Raw genomic sequence first — 23793 nt, 5'->3', positions numbered from 1 at the left:
TGAACATTGAAAAGGAATCTTAAAGCTCCTCTAGATGCCAATGTCGTTCGATGGTGTGGGCATTAACATGTTCTTAAACCACCTTTATCTCCTTCCTAAGATGATCTGATAGAGAGACTTCACCCTGACCGAAATCACTAAAGGCCAGAATAACTGATGACAGATGATTAAAATAATCAAACTCTGATAACTCCTCTTTGTGGGCAGCCTCAATCCGGTTGGAAAGATAAGAATAATATTCCTCATAGATAGAAGCCCGGATATCCTTAATTATGCGTAGGTTAGGTCATGTTAGAAGCACGAGACGTGATGAAAGCGAGGTAAAAATTGAACCTCCCATGGCATCTGACCTCATTTGGTCGCGCCTAATTAATGCACATTCTTTCTTCTTGAGATGTCTCGAGTGCAAGGCTAAAGAGCTAGAATTCCAACCTCAAATAAATGAAGAGCATATATTAACTAACATGGATAACTGATCCATTAGAAACCCCTAAGGTAAAAGCTCCCCATATGGATTGTATACTTGAGGTTCCAACCAGAATATGAGTACCCCAAAAAGACCTCTTCATTTGTTGCATTTTTTCACATTTCATTGCATATGCGTAACCAATGACAAAAATGTCAGAAAGGAGATTATTCAACAAAACTATCAAAAGAACAAGACATTTATGCCACTTACTAAAGATAGCCTTCTTATCTTATTTGGTGCCAACATTCACCAACAGACGGGTTTCAACGATCCATTTCAACCTTTTCATGGACGTTGCATATGAAGGAGTTACACCACCAGCATAACCAAGCTACCCTACAAAGATCACTAGTTGCCTCTTCAAGTATAGTTCTCCTTGAAACATGTCATCCTTTTTGTAGACATAAGATCAACCCCCGTCAAGAAATGACATTGACACTAGAATTTTGTGGAATAAATTTGTACATGTATATTATGGCCCAAGTTCTATTTTGGATATCTTAGCATGAACTTCTTTGTTAAGGGGAGTGAGCAAGAAGAAACGGTTCTTGAAATGCTTCACGCTATTAGAATAGGTCTCAAAGAGCTTGAAGACAAGCCTAAAAGAAAATAGTCCAAGACCCTTTGTGTGATTATCAATATTGTTTTGGGTCTTGAAGAAATGAAAGAAGAGCGCCAAGGTCGACATAACCCCTTATATTCACACCAAGATTGAAAGACCTTGAAAAATACCCAACTCACTGGGTGCACCTACAAAAGTGAGATTATTAAATGGATTCATAATGTTGTCCTCAAAGTCATTGAACAAAAGGTGAAAGTCCATGAAGGAGAATAGACACTCGTAGAAAGAAATAACACACGTCATATTCGCTTCACAACCTCTTGTCCCGGAGGAAACACTCCCACTTAGATGTAGGTCCCACTGATTAGTGTATTTTAATACACTATATTTTACTTTGTGATAATACTTTTATACGACTCTTCAAATTATTATAACTGCTTTTAATAGGTTTTTGAAAGTTAAGTTGAGTTCTGCTTATTTTTTGAACAAGTGCTTATTTTCTAAATAAATAGTTATTTACACCTTCTTGCCGTGTAGATCATAATTTGAGCTATGAGATACCTATTGATGAGTTCTAGTATGCGTTAGAAATATGAGAGGATAATCTCCAGGTTTTGTGTTGAAGTCAAAAGTTGATTCGGAGTGAAGAAGGGTTGAATAATTAGTTTTAGTTCTAGATTTAAGAAAATAATTAGTTTTGGGCCAACTTTGGGTTGGTTTTTATGTTTTCAGACCCTATTTGGATTAAAACCTGAATTCCTTATTTTTATTACCCTAAATCATCCGCTACTATTGACCGATTGGGAGTTTTCACGAAAAGAATAGAGCTTTGTACGGTTTCATGGAGAACTAATTCCAAAGGCGAATTCTGCTGATTACGGATTCCATCGAACTTTGAGGTTTTCATAATTTCAATTCAATTTCTATTTCGTTCAATTTTATTCTATTATTTTTGCATGCTTAATTCGATTTTCATGGGGTATTATTAATTTAATTTGATTATTTGTGTGATCTTTAACTTTAATCACGTTAACGTAGCTTTTTCGTTATTGCATTTGATTAAGTCATGTTTGGTTAATTCGCGACTGTAGCGGGAAATTCATGATTATCAAGCTATTGACAAGCTAGAAATCAAATAAAAGAATCGCCACCGCGCTTTTATTGTTTCCAAGGGAAAAGGGAAAAAGTACGAATAAAACCCAAAAAGTAAGAAGTTTTCAAATCAAAACTAATAAAATGTCAGAGATTACAGGTAAGGAGATTGGTTACACAGAGGGAAGGTGTTAGCACCCAAAGTGTCTTAGGTACTCCTAGGGAACCCTTTTTGTGTGCATATGTACTTTGTATAAAGTGATGTTTACAAACAAATAGAATGGGGGGATGAGAAAAGAATTCATTAATTATATTTTTGTGTTTGACAAGACCTTCGGTCTTGTGCCTACGTACCAACATAAAAATGAGGAATCAAAACCTCGTAGTTCGTGATACAAATTTCAAAATGGATGCATTGTTTTTAACAACAATTAAGCTTGAAAGGCACAAAGGCCTAAAAATGGTTTGAATGAGTTAGTTCTTTTTGGCTTTTTGAAAGTTTAAGTCAAGTATAGTTAAGTTTATTTACAAGTTTGATTTAAGAAAATAAGTTTGAAAATGCAATGGCATAAGGCCAAAGTTTCTATTTTTTTTTTTTTGAAAAAAAGTAGTCTAAGTTTAGAACAAAAGTAGTTCACACAAAAAAGATTTTGAAAAATGGAGGGAGAGATTTTGAAATTAAAGAAACGGGGAGAAAATGAAGAGACTATCCTATGTACAAAATTAAAAGTTTAGAGTTGAAAAGATCTGACCAAATGGATAGCAATCCAATAGACAAGAATGTCAACAGAAACCCATAATTCCCTTGGACTTTTTAAAATCAAGCAACACACAAATGCACAATTATATTATCTTGAAAAGCAAGGCATCAAATAAAGATGGCCACATCCAAGCTTATCCATTCCATGATCTTCTCCAAAATAGCCCACGTAACAGATGAATTCCACAAGTCACAGGTTCAAAATAACAGCTTCACAATGATCATGTTGCAGATGAACTTAGAGATGTATTCAAAGATGTATCAGATGAATTTCAAATTCCAAGCACTTGGTTCTCAATAAATTGGCATTGGCCAAGTCCTTTAGCTTAGGAAGGTTGCCTAGATTCTAAGTCCATTTGTCCAAGATCAAGCCAACAGTCCACACAAAAGTCTTTTAGGGTTTTGTTTTTATTATGTACATTAATGGTCAAAGACCACACAAACCAGCAAAGTATACACAAACAAAATATATCACACAATATGGTCCAAGTGGAAAAAGTGAAAATTGCACTAACATAAACAATTAGAATGATATGAACAATGGCAAATGAAATAAATCGCTAAAAGTAAATGGCATTAAAGTAAAGGCTTGGAATTAAAAGTTAGTAGTTAATAGGTTAGAAGTAAGTAATGTTTTGCTTTTTGCTTTTCATCTTAAGATATTCTTTGGAGAACACTCAACCCACTTATCACAAGCATGAATCCTTGAGCCAAAACATCTTCCAAAGGAAGGAAAGAAGGCCAAGTTTCCACACAATACCATAAAAAAGGGGAGACTTACAATCTCACTAACTAGAATGCTTATGCCTTTTATGTTACAAATTTAGCGCTATGTTAAGCAATCGTAATTGGACTTATGTAGAAGTCACAACTATTTGAGGTCGGGCAATATAATTTTGGTGTTAATACATGTTAGAGACATAGTATAATGGACTATGATCATGAAACATACCACACACAAAAAGAATATGCAAAAGAGGTAACCTAAACTCATCCATACTCATGTTAATTTTTCAATCAACTAGCTTTAAGACTTTGAGATATCATAGGCGAAATGATATGAATACATAAAGAAGGAGAATGAGATGAAGAGGGAAGGGAATGGATCAAAACTCAGATTGGTCAAAGGAGGACTTTTACCAAATTAATATCATCCAATCATTTTGAGAGATAGAATGTACATTCCATCAATCCCCTAAATCCAATGATATTTACTTGACAAAGTTAAATCAACTTTTACCAAGGCCCAACAACACAAGTCAAACTCAAACAAATCATCACAATTGGTCAACAAAATTAATTGGCATTTATTCAAATTAAAAAGAAAAAATAATGCATTTAAATTAAATATGGTTTATCAAATTCCTAAAACCTCATTAAAACACCAAAGAAATGGCCATTAGATTTATCATATGTCAAACAAGGTCAAAGGACCTTGGAGAAAAAATTTCAGAATTTTTAAAGACTTAAAAGTATTTTTAAATAATTAAAAATAATCACAAAATCAATTAAATCATGAAAAATATTAATAATGTTCCAAAAAATAATTTTAATTCAGAATATGAAAGAGGAAATTTTTTGAATTTTTTTGGTGAAACTCTCATATTTTTTGGATCAATATTAAAATTAATATGAATTAATGAAAATAAAAGGATTAAAATGAAAATCAGAAAATAGCAAAAAACGTGAGCCACTTGATCTCCCTCATTAATTGTGGTGGCAAATCAAGTGGCCTAGAACGCGCGTTCCATGATGCACGCTAGTCAACTCATCCACACGCCTGGTATTCACAATGGACGCGTGAGATTAAAACATTTTGAAATGATCATGTGGCTCGAAACCTGTCCAGCACACCACCGGCGCTGGACCTTCGGTCACCTTCTCAGGCGATGCTCACCGGACTGGTTCAGTCATCACCATCACATAAATGAAAAAAGAGGACATGATCTGAAAGAAAAAATGGCGTAGAGCACGAATCTGACCTCAATTTTGACTAACTCCACATATATAGAAAGATATGAGGAGTTGAATTTTGAGGTGTGTCAACTGAGTTGCTTCGCTTTGATCTCTAAGAAACTCAATCATCTTGCCTACATTGGTAGGACTTCAGACAACCAAAGATCCAAGAGAATTGAGTAGAATTGAGAGAGAATCTAAGATATGAAGTTTTCCGAAAATTACCTTCAATGTTATGCAGTTCTTGATGTTGCTTGATCCAAACACGATCTGATCACACTTGAGAAGCTAGCAGGAAGTGATTGATGAGGTTGCAAGGCTTTGGATCCTGGAGTTTTTGAATCTCCAACAGTTGAGATTCAAACTCAAATTTCAAATTGAAATTTATCAGGTTTTACTTTAAAATGTGAGGGTTTCAATGGGGGGAAAAGCTGGTGCGCAAGGTCTGATTCAAATGAGCACATAGGTCATGTATTTATAGCATGAATGAATGATATTTTCACACTTCAAAATCTGTCCAAAATTAACAATGTTGATGGCACGAGTGCATGGGCATGTGCAGGCCCATGATGCAATGCAAAAAGGTCCAAAATGATTCCAAATGAAGTCTGAATGAAAGCTTGATTGGTAAGGCAAAGTGAACTGAAGTTTTGAAGTTTGATTCTTTCCAATAATGCAACCCTGTTAAAGCCATGCGCAGACCTAGCAAAACACATCCAAAATGCATGAACTTAGGTTCTTTGGAAATCTTGGATCAAGGGGAACAAGTTTGATGTTTAACACTTTTTCATTTGGAGCTTGGAACATAGAGAATTTTGAGGGGAAGTTTGGAAATTTCAACATGTTGAAAATTTTTCTAAGTGTCAAGCCATATATTTCAATATTCCACCTTGCTTAACTTTTTATGTGAGCCTCAAAAGAGAGAAGTGTCTTCATCAAAGTTGTAGCTCTTTCAACAACCTTCAGAATGGTCACCAATTTCATGTAATTTGGATTTATAATGATAGAGTTATGGATTTTTGAAGTTTGGAAAAATCACTTATTCAATGGTATAGGTCAAAAATGACCTATAATGTAACCTCATATCACATGCTCATAAAAGTTGAATTAGCTCTCACTCCAAACATCAAAGTTGAAGCAAACATCTTGAATTTGATTGTGCAACTTGGGAATATGTCATATCATAAAAATTGATTAAGTTATGGCCTTAGGAAGTTGACTTTCAAATTAGGGTTTAACGAAAATGAACTATAATGTTTCAACATAGAAAATGATTTTCAAAGAAAAACTAGATCTAGGTATCAACATGAAAGTTGTTTGGAATGTAATTTAGAGTAACTTGGCTCTTGGAATCATTTTCATATGGTGAAAATTGTAGGAGATAGGGTCTAGGGAGACCCAGTTTTGATAAGATGAATTCATCTGGCCAACCACCATCAACCAACTTGTTAACCTTCAATTCTCTTGACTTTATTGGCTCATGGTAGATCATATATGCATAATATGATTAATTTTTAAGAGTACCTTGAGAAATTTAATCAATTGGTGAGATAGCTTGTTGGAGAAGTTACTCAAGATACCTAGTCAAACTAGGGTTTCCAAGGCAAATCACGTTCAAACTCCTGAAGAAAACTTGATCAATATAACATGTAGGAACCAATGGAACTCATATATTATGCTCATATCCATTATTGGATCAATTCATGGTTGTGATCTTTGTCACGAGGGTCTCAAACCCTAGAAATGAACTTGATAGATTAAAGAGATCATGCCTTACCTACAAAAGAGTTAGGCAGATACAAAGATATATTTTTGGTATTTTGGTTAGTAAAATGATAAAATAAAAGTATGATACAATCACATAGTTCTTGGTGATCTCTCCCAAAACCAACCCAATGAAAGAGGGGTAAGGAGGATGCCAAGGTATGATCCCAATGCTAATGCATATGATGAAATTGCATGAGGGATCTTAGGGTCAAAATTGGGGTCTTTCACATACTTCAAACCTACTAATAGATGATCAAGTGTTCATCCATGGTACTTTGAAGCATGGATAGGTTGCCCCTATTTCAAACAACTTGGGTCATTTGACTTGTGGATGAAGCCTTGTACATATTTTAACTTGTAATGTCATTTGATACATGGTCATTTATTTTGGTTTATACTAACCTGTAGCGGGGTATTCGTTACCTTTAGATTTATTGACTAAATCAAAAGTAAATCATACAAGTTGAGTCGCCACCGCACTTCTATTTATCCAAAGGAAAGGTTAGAAAGCGAACAAAAACCGAGAAGTTTTATTGAATCAAAAACTAAAAAAAATGTAAGAGATCGGGGTAAGGGAATTGGTTATGCAATGGGAAGGTTTTAAGCACCCAAAACATCCTAAGTACTCCTAGGGAGCCCTTTTCACAATTGTTGTAAGGTTGGTATTTTGTGAAAAAAAAATTGTGCAAACATGATTGGGGAGATGAGAGAAGAATGTACAAATTATTTACAACTTTTGTGTTTGAATGGATAAACCCATTACCTAAGTACCATCTTAAAAAAGATTTGGATCAAAACCTCGAAGTTCGGGGTAAAATTCTCAAAACAAGTTGGTGAATTGATTGGTCCAAAAGCCTTAAGGTCTTTTGTTATCTAAGAGAGAAAACTCAACCTAAAACCACAAATCCACCATGTGAGGATAGCTTCAACATGCTAGTGAGGGGTTAACCCTATAATAAGCATGGAAGACTCATTGTCCATCACTAAGGATGTAGGTGAGTATTATATCTACCTCAAGGATAACTCAAACCTAATAGCTAAAGGTTATGAAAAGTTTTTTTATAATAAGTGGCCATTGAAACCACAAAAGCATTTGAATGAGTTATATTTACCAATTAAAAGTATTTACAAAATATGGTCAAAGTTGACTTAAAGATTCAATTCAAAATAAGTGTTATGAAAAGAAAGTTTGAAAATCAAAAGCATAATGCTTAGGTTTCTAATGTTTGAAAACAAATGTTAATGTTTGCACAAAGAGTTTTGGCTTGGGTTAGAGTGGAGGGAAGAAGAAGAATGACTAAGTCCTAAACATACAAAGATGAAGGAGAAGAAATAAAAGCACAAATGGAGTTCCCTTCTTGAGATCATATTGATGATCCAAGTAGCTCCCATCCTTTGGAATAAGCAAGCAAATAAATGTATACTCAAGCAACCAATCAATCAAGCAAGCTCTTAAGAATCTTCCGATGGCTCTTGTATCTTTCATTTTAGATGCACATGGCAATGGTTCTTCAATTTTGGCTCAAATGGGAATCCCTAGCACAAGAGCACACACATCAAAAAGTTCTATGAAGCAAACCAAGAATAGACAAGAGTGAGTTTAAAGAATAGGTCCTTCTAATCCATCTTCAACATTAAGGCCTTTTTACTCCATTTGCATAGGGAATGTCCTAGAATCTAAGTCTTTTTTGTCCATTTTTGCATTTGGTTCACAATAATCAAAACAAAACACAAGCACAATAATATACACAATTGTGTGCTCAAGTGAGCAAAAGGCAAATTGCATTAAAATAAACATGTGCTCAAATGAGCAAATTGGAAAAGCAAATGAATAATATGTACAAGAATAGTAAATTGCATAAATGGAAAGTGCAAGAATTAAATGTTAATGTTTAATGGTTAGTGTTAGTATGCCATAAGGCAATTTAGCGCTATGTTAAGCAATCGTAAGTGGACTAATATAGTAGTCACACCTATCTGAGGCCAGTCAATAAAATATAGGCAACAACACAAGTTAGAGATCTTGATTAGTGAACCAAGTTCCTACAACTTGCCATGCCAAAAGAAGATGAGAAATGATCTCGTATTGATTTAGGTTCTTTGCTTGATTAGGAAACAACCTATCCTTAATGCAAAGCCATTCACTTGATCTATGATCAAGATGAATTAGATTTGAATCAAGGAAGGTTAAATCTCTCATTCATCAAGGCTAACCACCAATCTTTAACTCATTGGTTAAAAAAGAAAAAGAAGAATAAGAAGAAGATGAATAAGAAAGTGCATTAATGGAAATCAAATGAAGTAATCAACATACATTGACCAAAGATAGATGGAATCAAGGTCAAACATTAGTAAACAAAAGCAAAATGAAGATTAGAGGTCAAGAAACAAATAAAATATTTTTGGTATTTTTCAAAATTAAAATAATACTTGAATTAAAATAATCAATTAAAGGTCAAACTTCAAATTCACTTTAAATCAACTTTAAAAAGTCCAAGTGAATCATCCTAAGTTCAACAAGTTCAAACAAAGTTTGACAAAAAAATTCAGCATTTTTAGAAACCAGAAACTATTTTTAATCAATTAAAAATGCATAAAAATAACCTAATTGAATTAAAATCTCAAATAAATCTCAAATCAATTAATAAATTGATGAGAATATTTTTCATAGATCCATCATCAGTCAAAGAGGTAGGGAAAATATTTTTGTATTTTTTGAATATCAAATACTATTTAAAATGAATTAAAAATAACCAAAAAAGAGAAAATTCATAAAAAATATCAAATGATAAAATAAAAAATATTAAAAAACATTTTTAGAAACTAGAAATTAAAAGAGAAATAATGCACATGGTAATAATGAGTCTCACATGGCAATAATGAGTCTCACATTTGAGAAATTAAAAAATATTAAAAATCATTATTGGTCTCACATTTTTTGGACCAATAATGAGTGAGATATGATTTTTTGAAATGAAATGGAATAAAAGAAATAAAATGGGAATAAAAATCAGAAAATAAAAATAAGAAAAAGCGTGAGGCGTTGGATCAAGAGCTCATTAATTGAGTTGGCGCATCAGACGGATCTAAATGCACGCCTACCAAACACGCTAGTCAAACGAGCCATATGTTGCCATTAAAAAGTCATAAAAAGAAGTGGTCCAGATTAGATCTGGAAACAAGATCGTGTGGTCAGGATTTGATCTGGAGTTGGGACGGTGGTGTACACCACCGTCTTCTCCGGCGAGATCTCCAACGCCGGTGAGAGTTGTAGACATGGCAACCTCCATCAAATGCCACGATCTACACATTAATGGAAAGCTGGGGTGATGTACATCACCCCTGTGCCAACTATTTCCACTTTAGACTTTCATGGTAAAAGAAATCAGAGGTTGAAAATTATGATGTTCAACTGAAACTTAAAGGATTTTCAAAATTCAAAGCACAGTTATGTTGCCTCTGATGAGACGACTTCAGCCAACCCAGTAAATGCAATAAACCTCTAAAATGTGGATCTTAAGAGCACGATTCTTCAAAGCTTTTGCTTGCAGTGTAGTCTAGTGATAAAGATGAGCAAGGTTTAGGAACTATAGATCTAGAAATCAACCAATGTAGTTGAAATTTAGATCTGAAAATTTGAAGAGAAAGAGAAAGTTCCTTTAAGTGAGGCTATGGAGGGATTCTTGCAGCATAACAGACGCCTTCAGGATTTGAAATTGTGAAGCCATGCACTCCTATATATAGCAATTGGCAAGGTAGAAGCATGAACAAAGCATGTGCATGGATGAAGAGGGCCTCCATGCATGGGCCTGTACAGGCGTATGGAGGGCCCAATTCTGATTGGAAATGAATGTTGGTATTATATGGAATTAAAATGGACGTGCAGAAATGATGTCATGAGCTTGTGCAATGTGTTTTCAATAAGTTTCCAAAAATGCACTAAAACTTTCTCCTCTTCGAAAATGACATTTCCAAAAATGAAACATAGCCTTATGGGTAATGGTTAGAAATCTCTTGGTATGAGGATCAATTGTTATGTTGACAAAAACTTCATTTGGAATTGGGAAATTAGTGAAAATTGATCATGAAGTGCTAGGTGCAAAACATGTGTATGTGAAAATTTCAAAAATGGCCAAACTTCAAGCCCTTCTGTTTCAACGATCCAAGCTCCAAATGTCAAAACCTTCAAAATAAAAGTTGCAGATCTTTTCAAGGAAATCAATTTGGACTTACATTTTGCATCATTTGGATTTTTTATGAGGAAGTTATGGGCACTTGAAGTTGAACTTTTTCACATTTCAATGCCTTTGGTCCAAAGTGACCTATAATGTTTTGCATTATCACATGTGTTTCTTTGAGGATTATGAAAATTTTCTCAACATAAAAAATTAAGTATACATCTTAGAATTTCCAATGCATTTTATCCCACCTAAAAATCATGAGAAATGAATGAGTTATGTTCTTGGGAAGTTGACCCAAAATTAGGGTTTCAGTCAAAATGACCTATAATGTTTTAAAATGGATGATGACCTTCCAAGATTCAAATCAATTTTTGATGAACATTAAAGTTATTAATATGGTTTTTAATAACATTTTTGCTCTTGGGGTCATCTCCATTTGACAAACACATCAAAAGATAGGTCTCAGTGTACTTTAAAATAGTCAGATGAATTGACTGATCAACTTCTCAAGTCCATGCCTCAAATCTTGATGAATTAATGATTAAGGACACTCAAATATGCATGAAATGATAAATTAAATAACTCCCTTTGATTTTATTTGATCATGGGTTGAGGTTGCTTCATGGGCAAGGCATAGTTGATGCACAGATGAATTAGGGTTTCCTTGGGAAACAAGCCTCAAGCCCTTTGGTTTGCTTTGATCAAAATGATGATTTGAGATACTTGGGAGGCATATATAAGGATTGAGAGCTTTGGGAACCATTTTCATGCTTGCTTTCACCTTCAACTGGCCACTTCAATGGGCATAGGGCCCCCTAGGAGCCTCAGACCTTATGATTGCTCAAGCTACAAAACAAACAAAGTTAGTGACATATTTTTGTGCTTTTGGTTAGTAAACAAAATAAGAAAAACAATAATATACAATTCAAACATGCTTGGTGATCTCAAACCAACTCACAAGTGTTCCCAACCAAAGGTTAGGAGCCAAGATGCTATGATCCTTGAGGTAAATGTTAATGAGCAATGTTATGATGCCATGAGGGATCTTAGGGTAAAAATTAGGGTCTTACAGATGCCCCTATTTAAGGTCATTCTAGCCGGAGAAGTGAAGGTTAAAATCTTCGTCTCGACGAGGTGGAATGGGCTTAAATAATAACAAAGAGACGAATTTTGGTCCCTAAGAGACCTCATGATGCAAATGTATGTATGCAAGAGTTAATATTCTGTGGAGATATATGTCCACAAAGGAAAAGAAATCAGGAGAAACTGGAAATCCATATGAGTAATACACTCATACATGGGACATAGACTCTGAGGATTCTAATGGGGAGGAAAAGGGGAATAAAATGCGTGAGCAGGTCACGACTTGAAACTTGCTGGAAGACACAAATAGATTCCATGAAAATAAATCAATGGAAAGACTCGAGCTGACGCAAAGATGCGTGTATTGGGGAATATCCTAATACAACGAAACTATCCACAAAGGATACTTCGGATAAAAATCCGGACTCAGGCTGGAAAAGATCCATCAAGGGACTCCGATGGGGAAAGTCCAAAGAGGAGTCAGCTGAGGAAACAAATGAGGTATTACTGGTTACTGGGTAATAAGCTCAAAGAGGCATGTGATCTAGACACCGGTATGAAGGTGAGAGAACAACACGCTCGGGGAGAATGAATATCTAAGACCCGTATAGAGTGAGAGATATCAAACATCCAAAATCATCTAAGGAAGATCTAAAAGGTATACCTCAACTCAGGAAAATCTGACTCCACAGGGGACAAACAGTCACAATAGGGAGCAGAAGGGAAGGAACACCAGGGTTACCGGTTACTGGGCATATAATAGGTGACCTAACCAGGCGTGGATTGGGGAATATTTCCAAAACACTCATCATCCTAAAGGAGGGCTAAAAAAGCAAACTCAATTATAGGATGGGCAACCGATTTCGTAAGGAAATACGAATCTTACTCGACTAGGGAAGAAAAAGACTTCGACTGAAGAGCGCATGAGATATATTATCTATTACCGTCAGAACATAGATAACATACTCGCATGGAAGACTATCCACAACCGGTTACTGGGTTAATAATGGATAGATCAACCGAAAAGAAAGGACATCGGGATACTGAATATTGGGTGTAAAAAATGATGACCAATCAAAGGGGAGAAACAATCATTACCGAACAAGGGTAAATGAAAGATGGCTCGCTGGGGATACATTGGCAAAGGCAATGATCCGGGAGATATGTCACCAGTTACTGGGAGATATACTCAAAATAGAAGGAATATCAATACCAAATATTGGATAAAGATAAACCGTCAAAGAGGGAGTTACATCTACCGGTTACTGGGTAGAAAACCACAGAAGAGAGTAACCATCATTGGTTAGGATGAATAAAATCAAGGTTAACTCTTCAAAGGAGATAAAATTAGGGTTTACACTACCGGTATGAAGGCAGAGAACCACAAAAATAGGATTTACAACTACCGGTTACTGGGTAAAAGGCCACAGAAATAGGACTTACAACTATCGATTACTGGGTAGAAGGCCACAGACCCCGCCGGGGAAAAGATGGACAATTACTGGTTACTGAGCAATCGTTCATCTACACTACGGGGAAGTGTAGGGGAAAAACAAAAGGAGTCAATCTAGGAACAAACTAGAGAGACACAATGAAACAAGACTCAACCCAATGAGGATATAACTCAGGGGAGTAATTCCATCCCAATACATATTTTGGGAGGAAACTGAAATAACAATCATCCACGAGGTCATAACTCAGTGGGGAAATTGGAAGAAAGGATAGATACTTTCGGCCTATGGGGCTGACTCTATATGGAGAGATTAGACACAAACATCTGCTAGCATTAGGACTTTGAGATATCATAGGCCAAATGAGATGAATGCATAAAGAAGGGGAATGAGATGAAGAGGGAGGGGAATGGATCAAAACACAAATTGGTCAAAGGAGAACTTCTACCAAATTAATATCATCCATTCATTTTGGGAGATGGAATGTACATTCCATCCATTCCCTAAACCCAATGATATTAATTTGACAAAGTCAAATCAACCTTGACCAAGGCCCAACAACAAGAGTGAAACATAAACAAGCCATCACAATTGGTCAACAATTTTATTTGGCATTTATTAAAATTAAAATACTAAAATAGTGCATTTAAATTAAATATGGTTTGTCCAATTCCTAAAATCTCATCAAAACACCAAAGAAATGGCCATGAGATTTATCATAGGTCAAACAAGGTCAAAGGACCTTGGAGAAAAAATTTCATAATTTTTGGACATTTAAAATTATTTTAAACAATTAAAAACAAATGAAAAATCAATTAATTCATGAAAAATATTAATAGTGATCCAAAAAATAATTTTAATTCAGAATATGAAAGAGAAAAATATTTGAAATTTTTTGGTGAAAGTCCCATATTTTTTTGGATCAATATTGAATTTAATATGAATTATTGAAAATAAGGCAATTAAAATGAAAATTAAAATATCAGGAAAAACGTGGACCACTTGATCTCCCTCATTAATTGAGGTGGCATATCAAGTGGCCAGAAACACACGTTCCACCATGCACATGAGTCAGTGCGCCATAACATTGGTATTCAAAAGGAACGATCGTGATTAAAACAAATTACATGGATCCTGTGGTTGTGAGAGATGCCAACACATCGCCAGAGTTGTAGCTCCGGTCTTCTTCTCTGGTGGACCTCACCGGACTGGTCCACCATCAACCATCACCAAAATTAAAAACAAGGACATGATTTCAAAGTAAAAATGGCACTGAGCTCGAATCTGGCCTCAATTCACTCTAACTTCAAGTATATTGAGAGATACATGGAGTTGAAATTTGAGGTACATGAACTGAGTTGCTTCGATTTGGCCTCAAAGCAACTCAAGCTTCTTGCCTACATTGGTAGCACTTCAGACAACCAAAGAATCAATAGAATTGAGCAAGAATTTGAGAGAATTGAAGAGATCAAAATTTCTGGAAAATACCTTCAATGGAGGTCTGGATTCAACTGATCTTGATCTTGCTCGTGCTTGATCTCACTCCAAATTCTTGCAGAAGAAGAATTGAATGCTCAAAAGGCTGTGGATTCCTGGAGATTTGAATTTCAAAACAGTGGAAATTCAACCTCAAATTCAAATGAATTTCTCAGGTTTATCCTTTGCAAAGTGAGGGTTAGAGATGGGGGATCAAAGCTGGCGCGAATGTCTTGATTGTTGAGCATATAAGGCTCTATTTATAGCTGAATCCATTGCTTTTTGCACACTTGAAATCACTTTCCAAAATTTTTCATTGATGATGCATGGGTGCATGGGCGCGCATAGGCCCATACAATCATTTCCATAAGTCCACAAATGAATGTTAGATAGTCTGAATTCAGCTTGGATTGCAAGGCAAGTGGGCATTTTGATTTGAAGTTTGATCCTTGCCAAGTGATGACACCATGTTCATGCCATGCGCAACCTATGCATTCCTTGTCCAAAATGAATGAATTTAAGCTCTTTGGAAAGGTGAGGTAAAGAGAAACAACTTTCATGTTCAACACTTTTCCATTTGGAGTTTGTAACTTGGAGAAATTTGAGGTGGAAGTTTGGAAATTTTTGACATATCAAAATTTTTCTAAGTGTCAAGCCATATGTCTCAATATTCCACCTTGCTTAACTTTTTATATGAGCTTCAAATAAGAAAAGTGTCTTCATAAACGTTGTAGCTCTCTCAAATACCTTCAAAATGATCACCAATTTAATTTCATTAGGATTTTAAATAATAGAGTTATGCATTTTTGAAGTTAGGAAAAATCACTTGATCAATGGTATAGGTCAAAAGTGACCTATAATGTAACCTCATATCACATGCTCAAAAAAGTTGAATTAGCTCCGACTCCAAACACCAAAGTTTAAGTAGACACATTGAATTGGATTTTGAAACTTGGAAATATTTCATCTCATAAAAATTGAGCAAGTTATGGCCTTGGGAAGTTTACTTTCAAATTAGGGTTTAGACAAAATGACCTATAATGTTTCAACATACGAAATGATTTTCCAAGCAAAACTAGCTCTAGGTCTCAACATGAAAGTTTTTTGTAATGTCATTTAGAGTAAGTTTTCTCTTGGAATCATTTTCATATGGTGAAAATTGTAGGAGATAGGGTCTAGGGAGACCCAATTTTGATCAGATGAATCTATTTGGCCAACCACCATCAACCAACTTGCTAACTTCCAATTATATTGAATTTCTTCATGGTAGATCATATATGCATAAGATGATGAATTTTGAAGTGTCCCTTGAGAAATTTGATCAATTGGTGAGATAGCTTGTTGGAGAAGTTACTCAAGATACCTAGTCAATCTAGGGTTTCAAAGGCAAATCACCCTCAAACTCTTGAAGAAAACTTGATCAATATAACATGTAGAGAACATTGGGATTCATATATGATGCTCATAACCATTCTTGGATCAATTCTTGGTTGTGCTTTTTGTTCCTGAGGGTCTCAAACCCTAGATGTGAACTTGATGAATCAATGGAATCATGCCCTTCCTACAAAAGAGTTAGACAAATGCAAATACATATTTTCGGTATTTTGGTTAGTGAAATGATAAAATACAAGTATGATACAATCACAAAGTGCTTAGTGATCTCTCCCAAAACAAACCCAATGAAAGAGGGGTAAGGAGGATGCCCAGATATGATCCCAATGCTAATGCTTATGATGGAATTGTATGAGGGATCTTAGGGTCAAAATTGGGGTCTTACAGCAACTGCTTAAATCCGTTTGCTTAATTCGAAAATTAGGAACATAAATCATATAATATCAATTGCGCTTGTCAATGGGTATTGTAGTCGAATAGGAATAGAGAATCCTTTTAGGGGATTTAAGTTATAATAACTAGTGATAAGTCAGAACTCAAATCACTAGATTAGTCATTTTATCTTATTCAGAATCAATTGCTTTTTATCATATCTTAATCGAAAAATCAAACCCCCTCCCCTCTTTCATTCGGTTGGTTAAATCAATTCGAGAGTCCTTGCGATACGACTCGAGTGTCGCTTCTCTACACTACATTTTTTATTTACTCATTTTTTACCTCTGTGCGACAACGGATCACCCACCTCAGTAAAGGTGTGGTCCAGGCCGCCCCCACGAGTCAAAGAAAAAGTGGTCTATAACATCTCCCGGTCTACCCAATCTGCCAAAATGTTTCTTTCCGCCTTCTGAAGCATATTTATGAAATTTTCCATAACAAGAAATCCTTAAAAAAAAGAGTGGCGTGAACAATGTAGAACAGACAAGCAAGTTTAAACACAAAAATAAACAACCTTATCAAATGGCATAAACAACAAAGTAAATCGATTAAAAGCATAACAAATAGCGTAAACAACATTTTATCACAATGAGTTTCCATCTAGAAAATCACCTATTTAGACCTCACTATCGCATTTCCCCCATAAATCCTGTTGAAGGGGAAAAGAATAAAAGAAAGAGAAAATGAGAATTACCTTGAGGTTGACGAATATGAAATTTTGTGTAACAAAAAGAGGCAGTACAAGCAAATTTGAAGAAGAACTTTGAATGGAAGAATTGGCATAAGTGTTGCAAGCTATAAGTAAAGAAGGGAAGGAGAAGATTCTTGTAGGTATCTCCATTACATAGAACCTCATGATATCATATAATAAAAGTAAGATTTGCACTATCACCGATATATATCTCCCTAATGATTGCTCTAGACACTCGAGAATACAAGGCAAAACTTTTGCCATGCAGAGCACAACAAGGGCTTAGGAGAAACTGTTTTAGGACGCCCATTGTTTACCGTGAAAATTGGTAAACAACCGCTGATCTTCCAAATTACTATATTTGGTTACTTACAAGATCGATCAAATTGATCCTAGGACATATGCTAACTGTTTTTAAAGGTGAATTCTAATGAACATAAACACTTCGATGAAGTTCATACCAGCAGTAATTCGTTAAAGGATTTAATGAGAATATAAGATGAAAGAGGGCAAAAAGAATGCTGTAAATCGAAAATAAATCGTAGTAAAGATAAACTTCTGGGTAAAAGTACAATTCTGGAAATAAATAATTGATTAAATTATTTCAAGTAAAAAACAATGGTGTATCATTAAATGTACATTTCTCAATTTACTCTTTCTCTGCACACGGATACTTTGGTAGAATTAACAGATTTTGTACACACTTGAACACACCCGATCCTGACACTAAGACCTCTTATTTATACTAATCGAAGTAACCGCTTCTAACGGCCTCTCCACAAAATCGAGACAAATGATGTTTTGCATGTATGTAACTCTTCACTATGCTCCACGTGTATTTTCAACAGTTTAGATAAGAACAAAAGTTCCCTCCTTTATTTGAATTTGAATCCCTCGTCGAACCACAGTTGGTGACATTTCTGTTGAAAAACACCTTAAACTACTAAAAATATTTCTAAGTCCACGCAACATCTTTACCCTTGTACCAAGACATCTTCGACTAAAACTTCAGACGCATAGTTTTGTCGAAACATCTTCATAAGAAACTTTATTCTCTTAATTTATATGGGCGTCCAAATTGGGAGCTAACAAACTACCCCAAAAAATGTCATTTTCGACCTTACGAAGAAAAATGCATTTTTTGAGAATATGGTTCGACGCCTTGAACAATTGTTTCATGTTACCAATGCCCCGACGTTATAAAACCTTTCAGTTTCTTGCAGTTAGCTTGTGACTTCAACACCATCATTACCCTTTTCCTAACACGTCTTTTCAGCCCATACCCAAATCTTTTTAATCATAACATTTCCTAGACTCTAGGAGATCATGAGATTAGGCATTAATTACCACTGTCCCACTATGTAATCCTAGAGAGGCACGTGTCCCACTCACTTGTTAACCAATAATGTCGATTTGAATTGTTTCTCTTCCAAAAAACTTATAAAAGGTGCACTTCTTACTCATTTCTCTTTTTTACGCTTTCTGAGAACCTCAAGCACTTAGCCTTTTCATCTTCTTCCAAAAACAAACTCAAAACGAAAATCCCTATTTTCTTCAAACTCTCAACAACAATGGCTACTTCAAGCAAAACTTCCAAAGAGACCACCAAAGCTGCTAAGGTTTCTATCAAATCCACGAAGGTCCCAAAAGAGATCTCAGATCTTCCCCCCTTCGCCACGCTCCCTGGTCCAGTAATGAGAGGTAACCAACAATACATTCCTGAACCCAGGACTGAAGAACAACGAAAAATCTATGAATCTCAGGTACTTATTCCTGTTACTGTTTCTGGAAAAACTAATGTTATACTTGGACCTTTGCCTGATTTAAATATTGACCCTAGCAAACTTAGGGATTTCTTCCCCACTAACCATAAATGCAAACCCATAGGATAAGCCAAAAAACATAGGACTAACACTACTGAGGAACCTCAATCATCAACAGATGAACCCATAAACCTTAGGTTCATGAATAATGGTTTTAGGGTTTTCCGTGCAACCCCTTCATTTAAATATCCAGCTGATTACATAAACTGGCTAAACAAAATAGAGAAAACCAAAGCTCAAACTTGGAAAGATATGGGAATCTATGACTTAATCATGTTGTCGAAGGTAGGATTAGAGTATAGTTCATCCTTATTGGTCTCTTCCTTGTACTTCTGGAACAACACCCACTATACCTTCCACCTCTCTTGTGGAATGGTTACACCCACTATTTTCAACGTAGCCGTTATCACAAGGTTAAAACCGACTATACACACCTACGACCCAGAGATAGACTCCGAGGATTCCATTGCCTTCTCTACTTTTATGGCTGCTTATTCGACCCATATAGCCCATTATCATGATAAGGACATTGAAACTGTCTCCGATGTGGAACATATTGCCTTCTTTGCTTTATGGTTATCCCACTGCATTTTCTGCTCGAAATCACTGCATGTTGCCAAGAAATACCTTACTCTGGCGAACCAACTACACACTGGTCACGACGTTTTCTTGGGAGGAATGATCTTGTCCAACCTCTACGAATCCTTAAGTGATGGCGTTACTCAACTCAAGAATCTGGGAGAGAAAGGAAATCTCCTCCTTTTTGGGCCTTTTTGGCTATTACAACTCTGGTTAAATGCCACCTTCGAGGCCTCCCAACAAAGGCCTCGTCGACGAAGACTATGAAGAAGTGAAGAATAGGAGGGTCGAAGGAGTTCGATTGGATCAGCTGATACCAAATGATGAAAGACAAGCCCTTCGATCTACATTCATGAGCTATGTCCTGATGTTTGCAAGACGTTATGAGTTCACGTCGAACATGACCCCCTTTGCAGCCAGAAAGTATGGTCCATCATGGTTCAGAAGAACTTTTTCATCTCCTACCACGAAACAAGAGATATAATCCCTTATGCTTTGGGAAGCCTTTCTAACCCCAAAACTTATAACCCTTAGGTTACACCCGTCGAAGATCTAGGTTACCTTAATTGCTTATCAACCCAACCTCGTGGCTCGATAGTTCGGATTAGTTCAGGCTCTCCCAAAGTGTCTTTATGACAAGAAAAACAATCTCCTTCTTTACAACACAATCCACAATGAACCATTATTGTCAAACAGATAGCTCGATATACTGGTAGAACACACCTTGCTCTAGTTAAATTCGAGCCATGCTTCCTCTGCACTCTAGAATTTGAGAAGTGGTGGTCGAAATACTATGCTGAAGAATTTTATGATGTTTCTTCATTTACTCAGCATGTCACTAAAGCTTTCCTCTTTGTGCAGGAAAAAGTCAAGAAAGGTACTTACACACACATTAAAGAAATTCAGGCTTTCCAAAACTACTTTGAAACTGCCTATAGGCCCAATGATCTTAGTCGAACCATTCGCGAGGCAGTTGTCATACTAAAGGAAAAAATTTCAAAGAAAATGGAGAACTTAAAAATCCATTTGTACGTTCCTCCTAGAAACGCTATGAAATGGCTTTCAAAATGCATCCTCTTAAGTTTCCTCGACTGCCAAACGCTGATTTTGGAGTGACCCTTTCCCCCCATTCCCAGACTGGTTCATCTGTGGGAATTCTATAAAAATCCTTCGACAACAATCACAGAAAAAAGCCCAGCGGGTGGTTGCGACTAAGCACATTTTAGACAGTTTCAAAGGGAATCTTCATATAGGAATCGAAGATGTTTGCATTGAATCAGATATATATGAAGGTGTGTAGTGGAATGCCTTTTCGAATCACATCTCTTATTAGAACATTCACTCCTAACTTGTAGTAACTGCTTCACTTTATTTCTTTTAGCTGTCAGAGTTCCACCTAAGAAACCAGCAACCAAGAAGTTGGTCGAAGAAAAAGACGAGGGTGGCAGCAAGACCATTAAGGTACACTTTTACTCTGCCCATTACTTTTTTGTTACATATAATGGTATCTCTAACACTTCGATTTTTTATTTAGGGTGCTCGAAAACCTCCCCATACTCCCCAAAATATCAAAATGGAAGCAGTTGTATCTTCTGTGATGATAGAGTCACACGAAGAATATCTATATCCCATCCTAGATCTGACTCTTAGGAAAAGGAAGAAACAACCTAAGGTTGTCGAACCCTTCAGTCAGCCTCAGGCAAATATTGTCAGAGTTATAAAGCGACTGTCATACCCTAAATTTTACCCTGATTTTTTCACTCGCATCAGCATAACATGAATTGATCCATTTTGTCGTGCATTTCATTAGTTAAAAAGTATTTATCAGAGTTTAGATAAAAAGTCGGGAGTTCTGGTATATTATCTAATTTTGATAACATTCATTCAGTCATATGTTGTTTGAGAAGTCGGAAGACTTGATTTCTCGATCTCAATGCATCATTTATTATGTTGCATCTTGTTTCAGAGGTTCAGAAAGTGATAATCGAGAGTATTGTCGTCGTCTGAATCTTTGTAGGGTTTTGTTTGTGATTGAGAATCAACAACAAATTGTACAAGAGCGATTCATTTGCATCTGATTGTCTGTTCACGATTATTCAGTCAATAATTCAGTTCACTTACATGACATTTGCATGTTATACTTGTCAAAACATGCATTTTATTTCGCATAATATTTAAAATATCATCCAGATAATTTTTTTGGATCTACAGACAAACCGGTTGAATCATTTCCCAAACATACGTTGAATTAGTGGCCGAAAATTTTCAAAATTGAGCTTTCAGACGTCAGTTTTATTGATCTATGATTCGTGTAGTTCAACCTGGCATGCTCATTTTATCTGTTCGACTACTTTTTTGATTGCATTCTGACCCGTCCGAGCCTTTTAACTGATCAATTTTTAATCCAAAATTTGATCAAAACATGTATGTCTCAGAGAAGCTTATTTCACGCTAATCATTTTAATGCATTCGATTTATTTTTTCGAACGCTATCACGCCCGACTTTTGTTTTTTTTCATCCGATAATTTTTATTTTTTATCAATTAAATCATAAAAAATATTTATAATTTTTTTTAGTAGTTTAATTTAATTTGTTTTGAGTTATTAAATTTATTTTTGATTATTGTTTGTACAAGTTTTTAAAGTTGTTTAATCAAAATGTCAATTTCTTTAAGTATATACATGTAATATAAGGATATTATGGAAAACAGTTGGGAAAGAGGACCATAGAGAAAATGCCACGCGTCCTATCTTGAATCTTCCCTCATGTTTTTCTGTCTAGCCATTGTTCTCCTCTCATGTGGAACCAAAACACACATAGCAGCCACGTGACTATTTTTCTCAAAAATATCTCTCTCGATAATCTGAAAGAAGTGTATAATATGAAATACACACACAATATCATCATGAACTCTCTACAAAAAGATCTCATAATCTTTTTTGTGAAAAGAAAGATCTCATAATGTTTTTTGAGAAAGAAAAGCTCTCTCTCAGTATGGAAAAGAGAGGATTTTTAAAACAAATAGAAACATAAAATAGGAAAGAGGGCATTGTTGTCTCCATCGGTCACGTTGCTGGCCTATTTTCTTCCGTATAGATACATAGCACTACTGTCCTTACCCATATTTACCTTTCATATCTTTTGTTAAAAAAAAAGCAAAAACAGATAATGAAAAAAACCTTCTTTGAGCTCACCGCCTGGTAAGCCCCTCAACCTCACGACATTCTCTTCCATTTCAAGGACCAAACAGACACCCCAAACCGACTTGCAAACAACCGTTACCATATTCCCCTTGTCCTCATCGTACGCACCATAAACGTATCACTTCCGACCACCACCCTTAAACCAATCTCCTCCATCTTCGTCAAATAGTATTGAGCTGGCAACGACTCGGTAACACATTCGTTTGCAAGTTAAAGCTTATTATAGTTTTGTTTCAAGGTTTTTCTTGTGATTTATTCATGAAAGAAGAAGTTGGAAAATATTTCATACAAAAAACGTATATGTATTTTATTTTCTGTTTTTTGAAATTATTCTTTTACAATTAAGTATATATTATTTACTTTTTATTAAATATTATATATATATATATATATATATATATATATATATATATATATATATATATATATATATATATATATATATATATATATATATATATATATATATATATATATATATATTGATTTACTTCTTTATTGAACATTATTTTATTTATTTTGATTTACTTGTTTTTGAATCTAGTATATTTTACTGAATGATTATTTTATGTACATACCGATTTACTTTTTGGTTTATGGGATATTATTTTGGTATTTTCATTTACTTGTGTTTGAATCTAGTTTATTTTACTGAATGATTGTTTTATATGTACATATAGATTTCCTTCATGGTTTACGGACTATTTTTTTGGTTAACTTTGTATTTTAGTTATTGAATATTGTTTTATTTATTTTGATTTACTTATTTTTTAATCTAGTTTATTTTATTGAATGATTGTTTTATATCTGCATGTTGATTTACTTTATGGAGTTTTGTTTTGGTTTACTTTGTATTTATAATCTATTGCGTC

Source organism: Lathyrus oleraceus, chromosome 6, assembly GCF_024323335.1.
Source record: "Lathyrus oleraceus cultivar Zhongwan6 chromosome 6, CAAS_Psat_ZW6_1.0, whole genome shotgun sequence".
Lineage (NCBI taxonomy): Eukaryota > Viridiplantae > Streptophyta > Magnoliopsida > Fabales > Fabaceae > Lathyrus > Lathyrus oleraceus.
Note: the sequence above shows the minus strand (reverse complement) of the source record.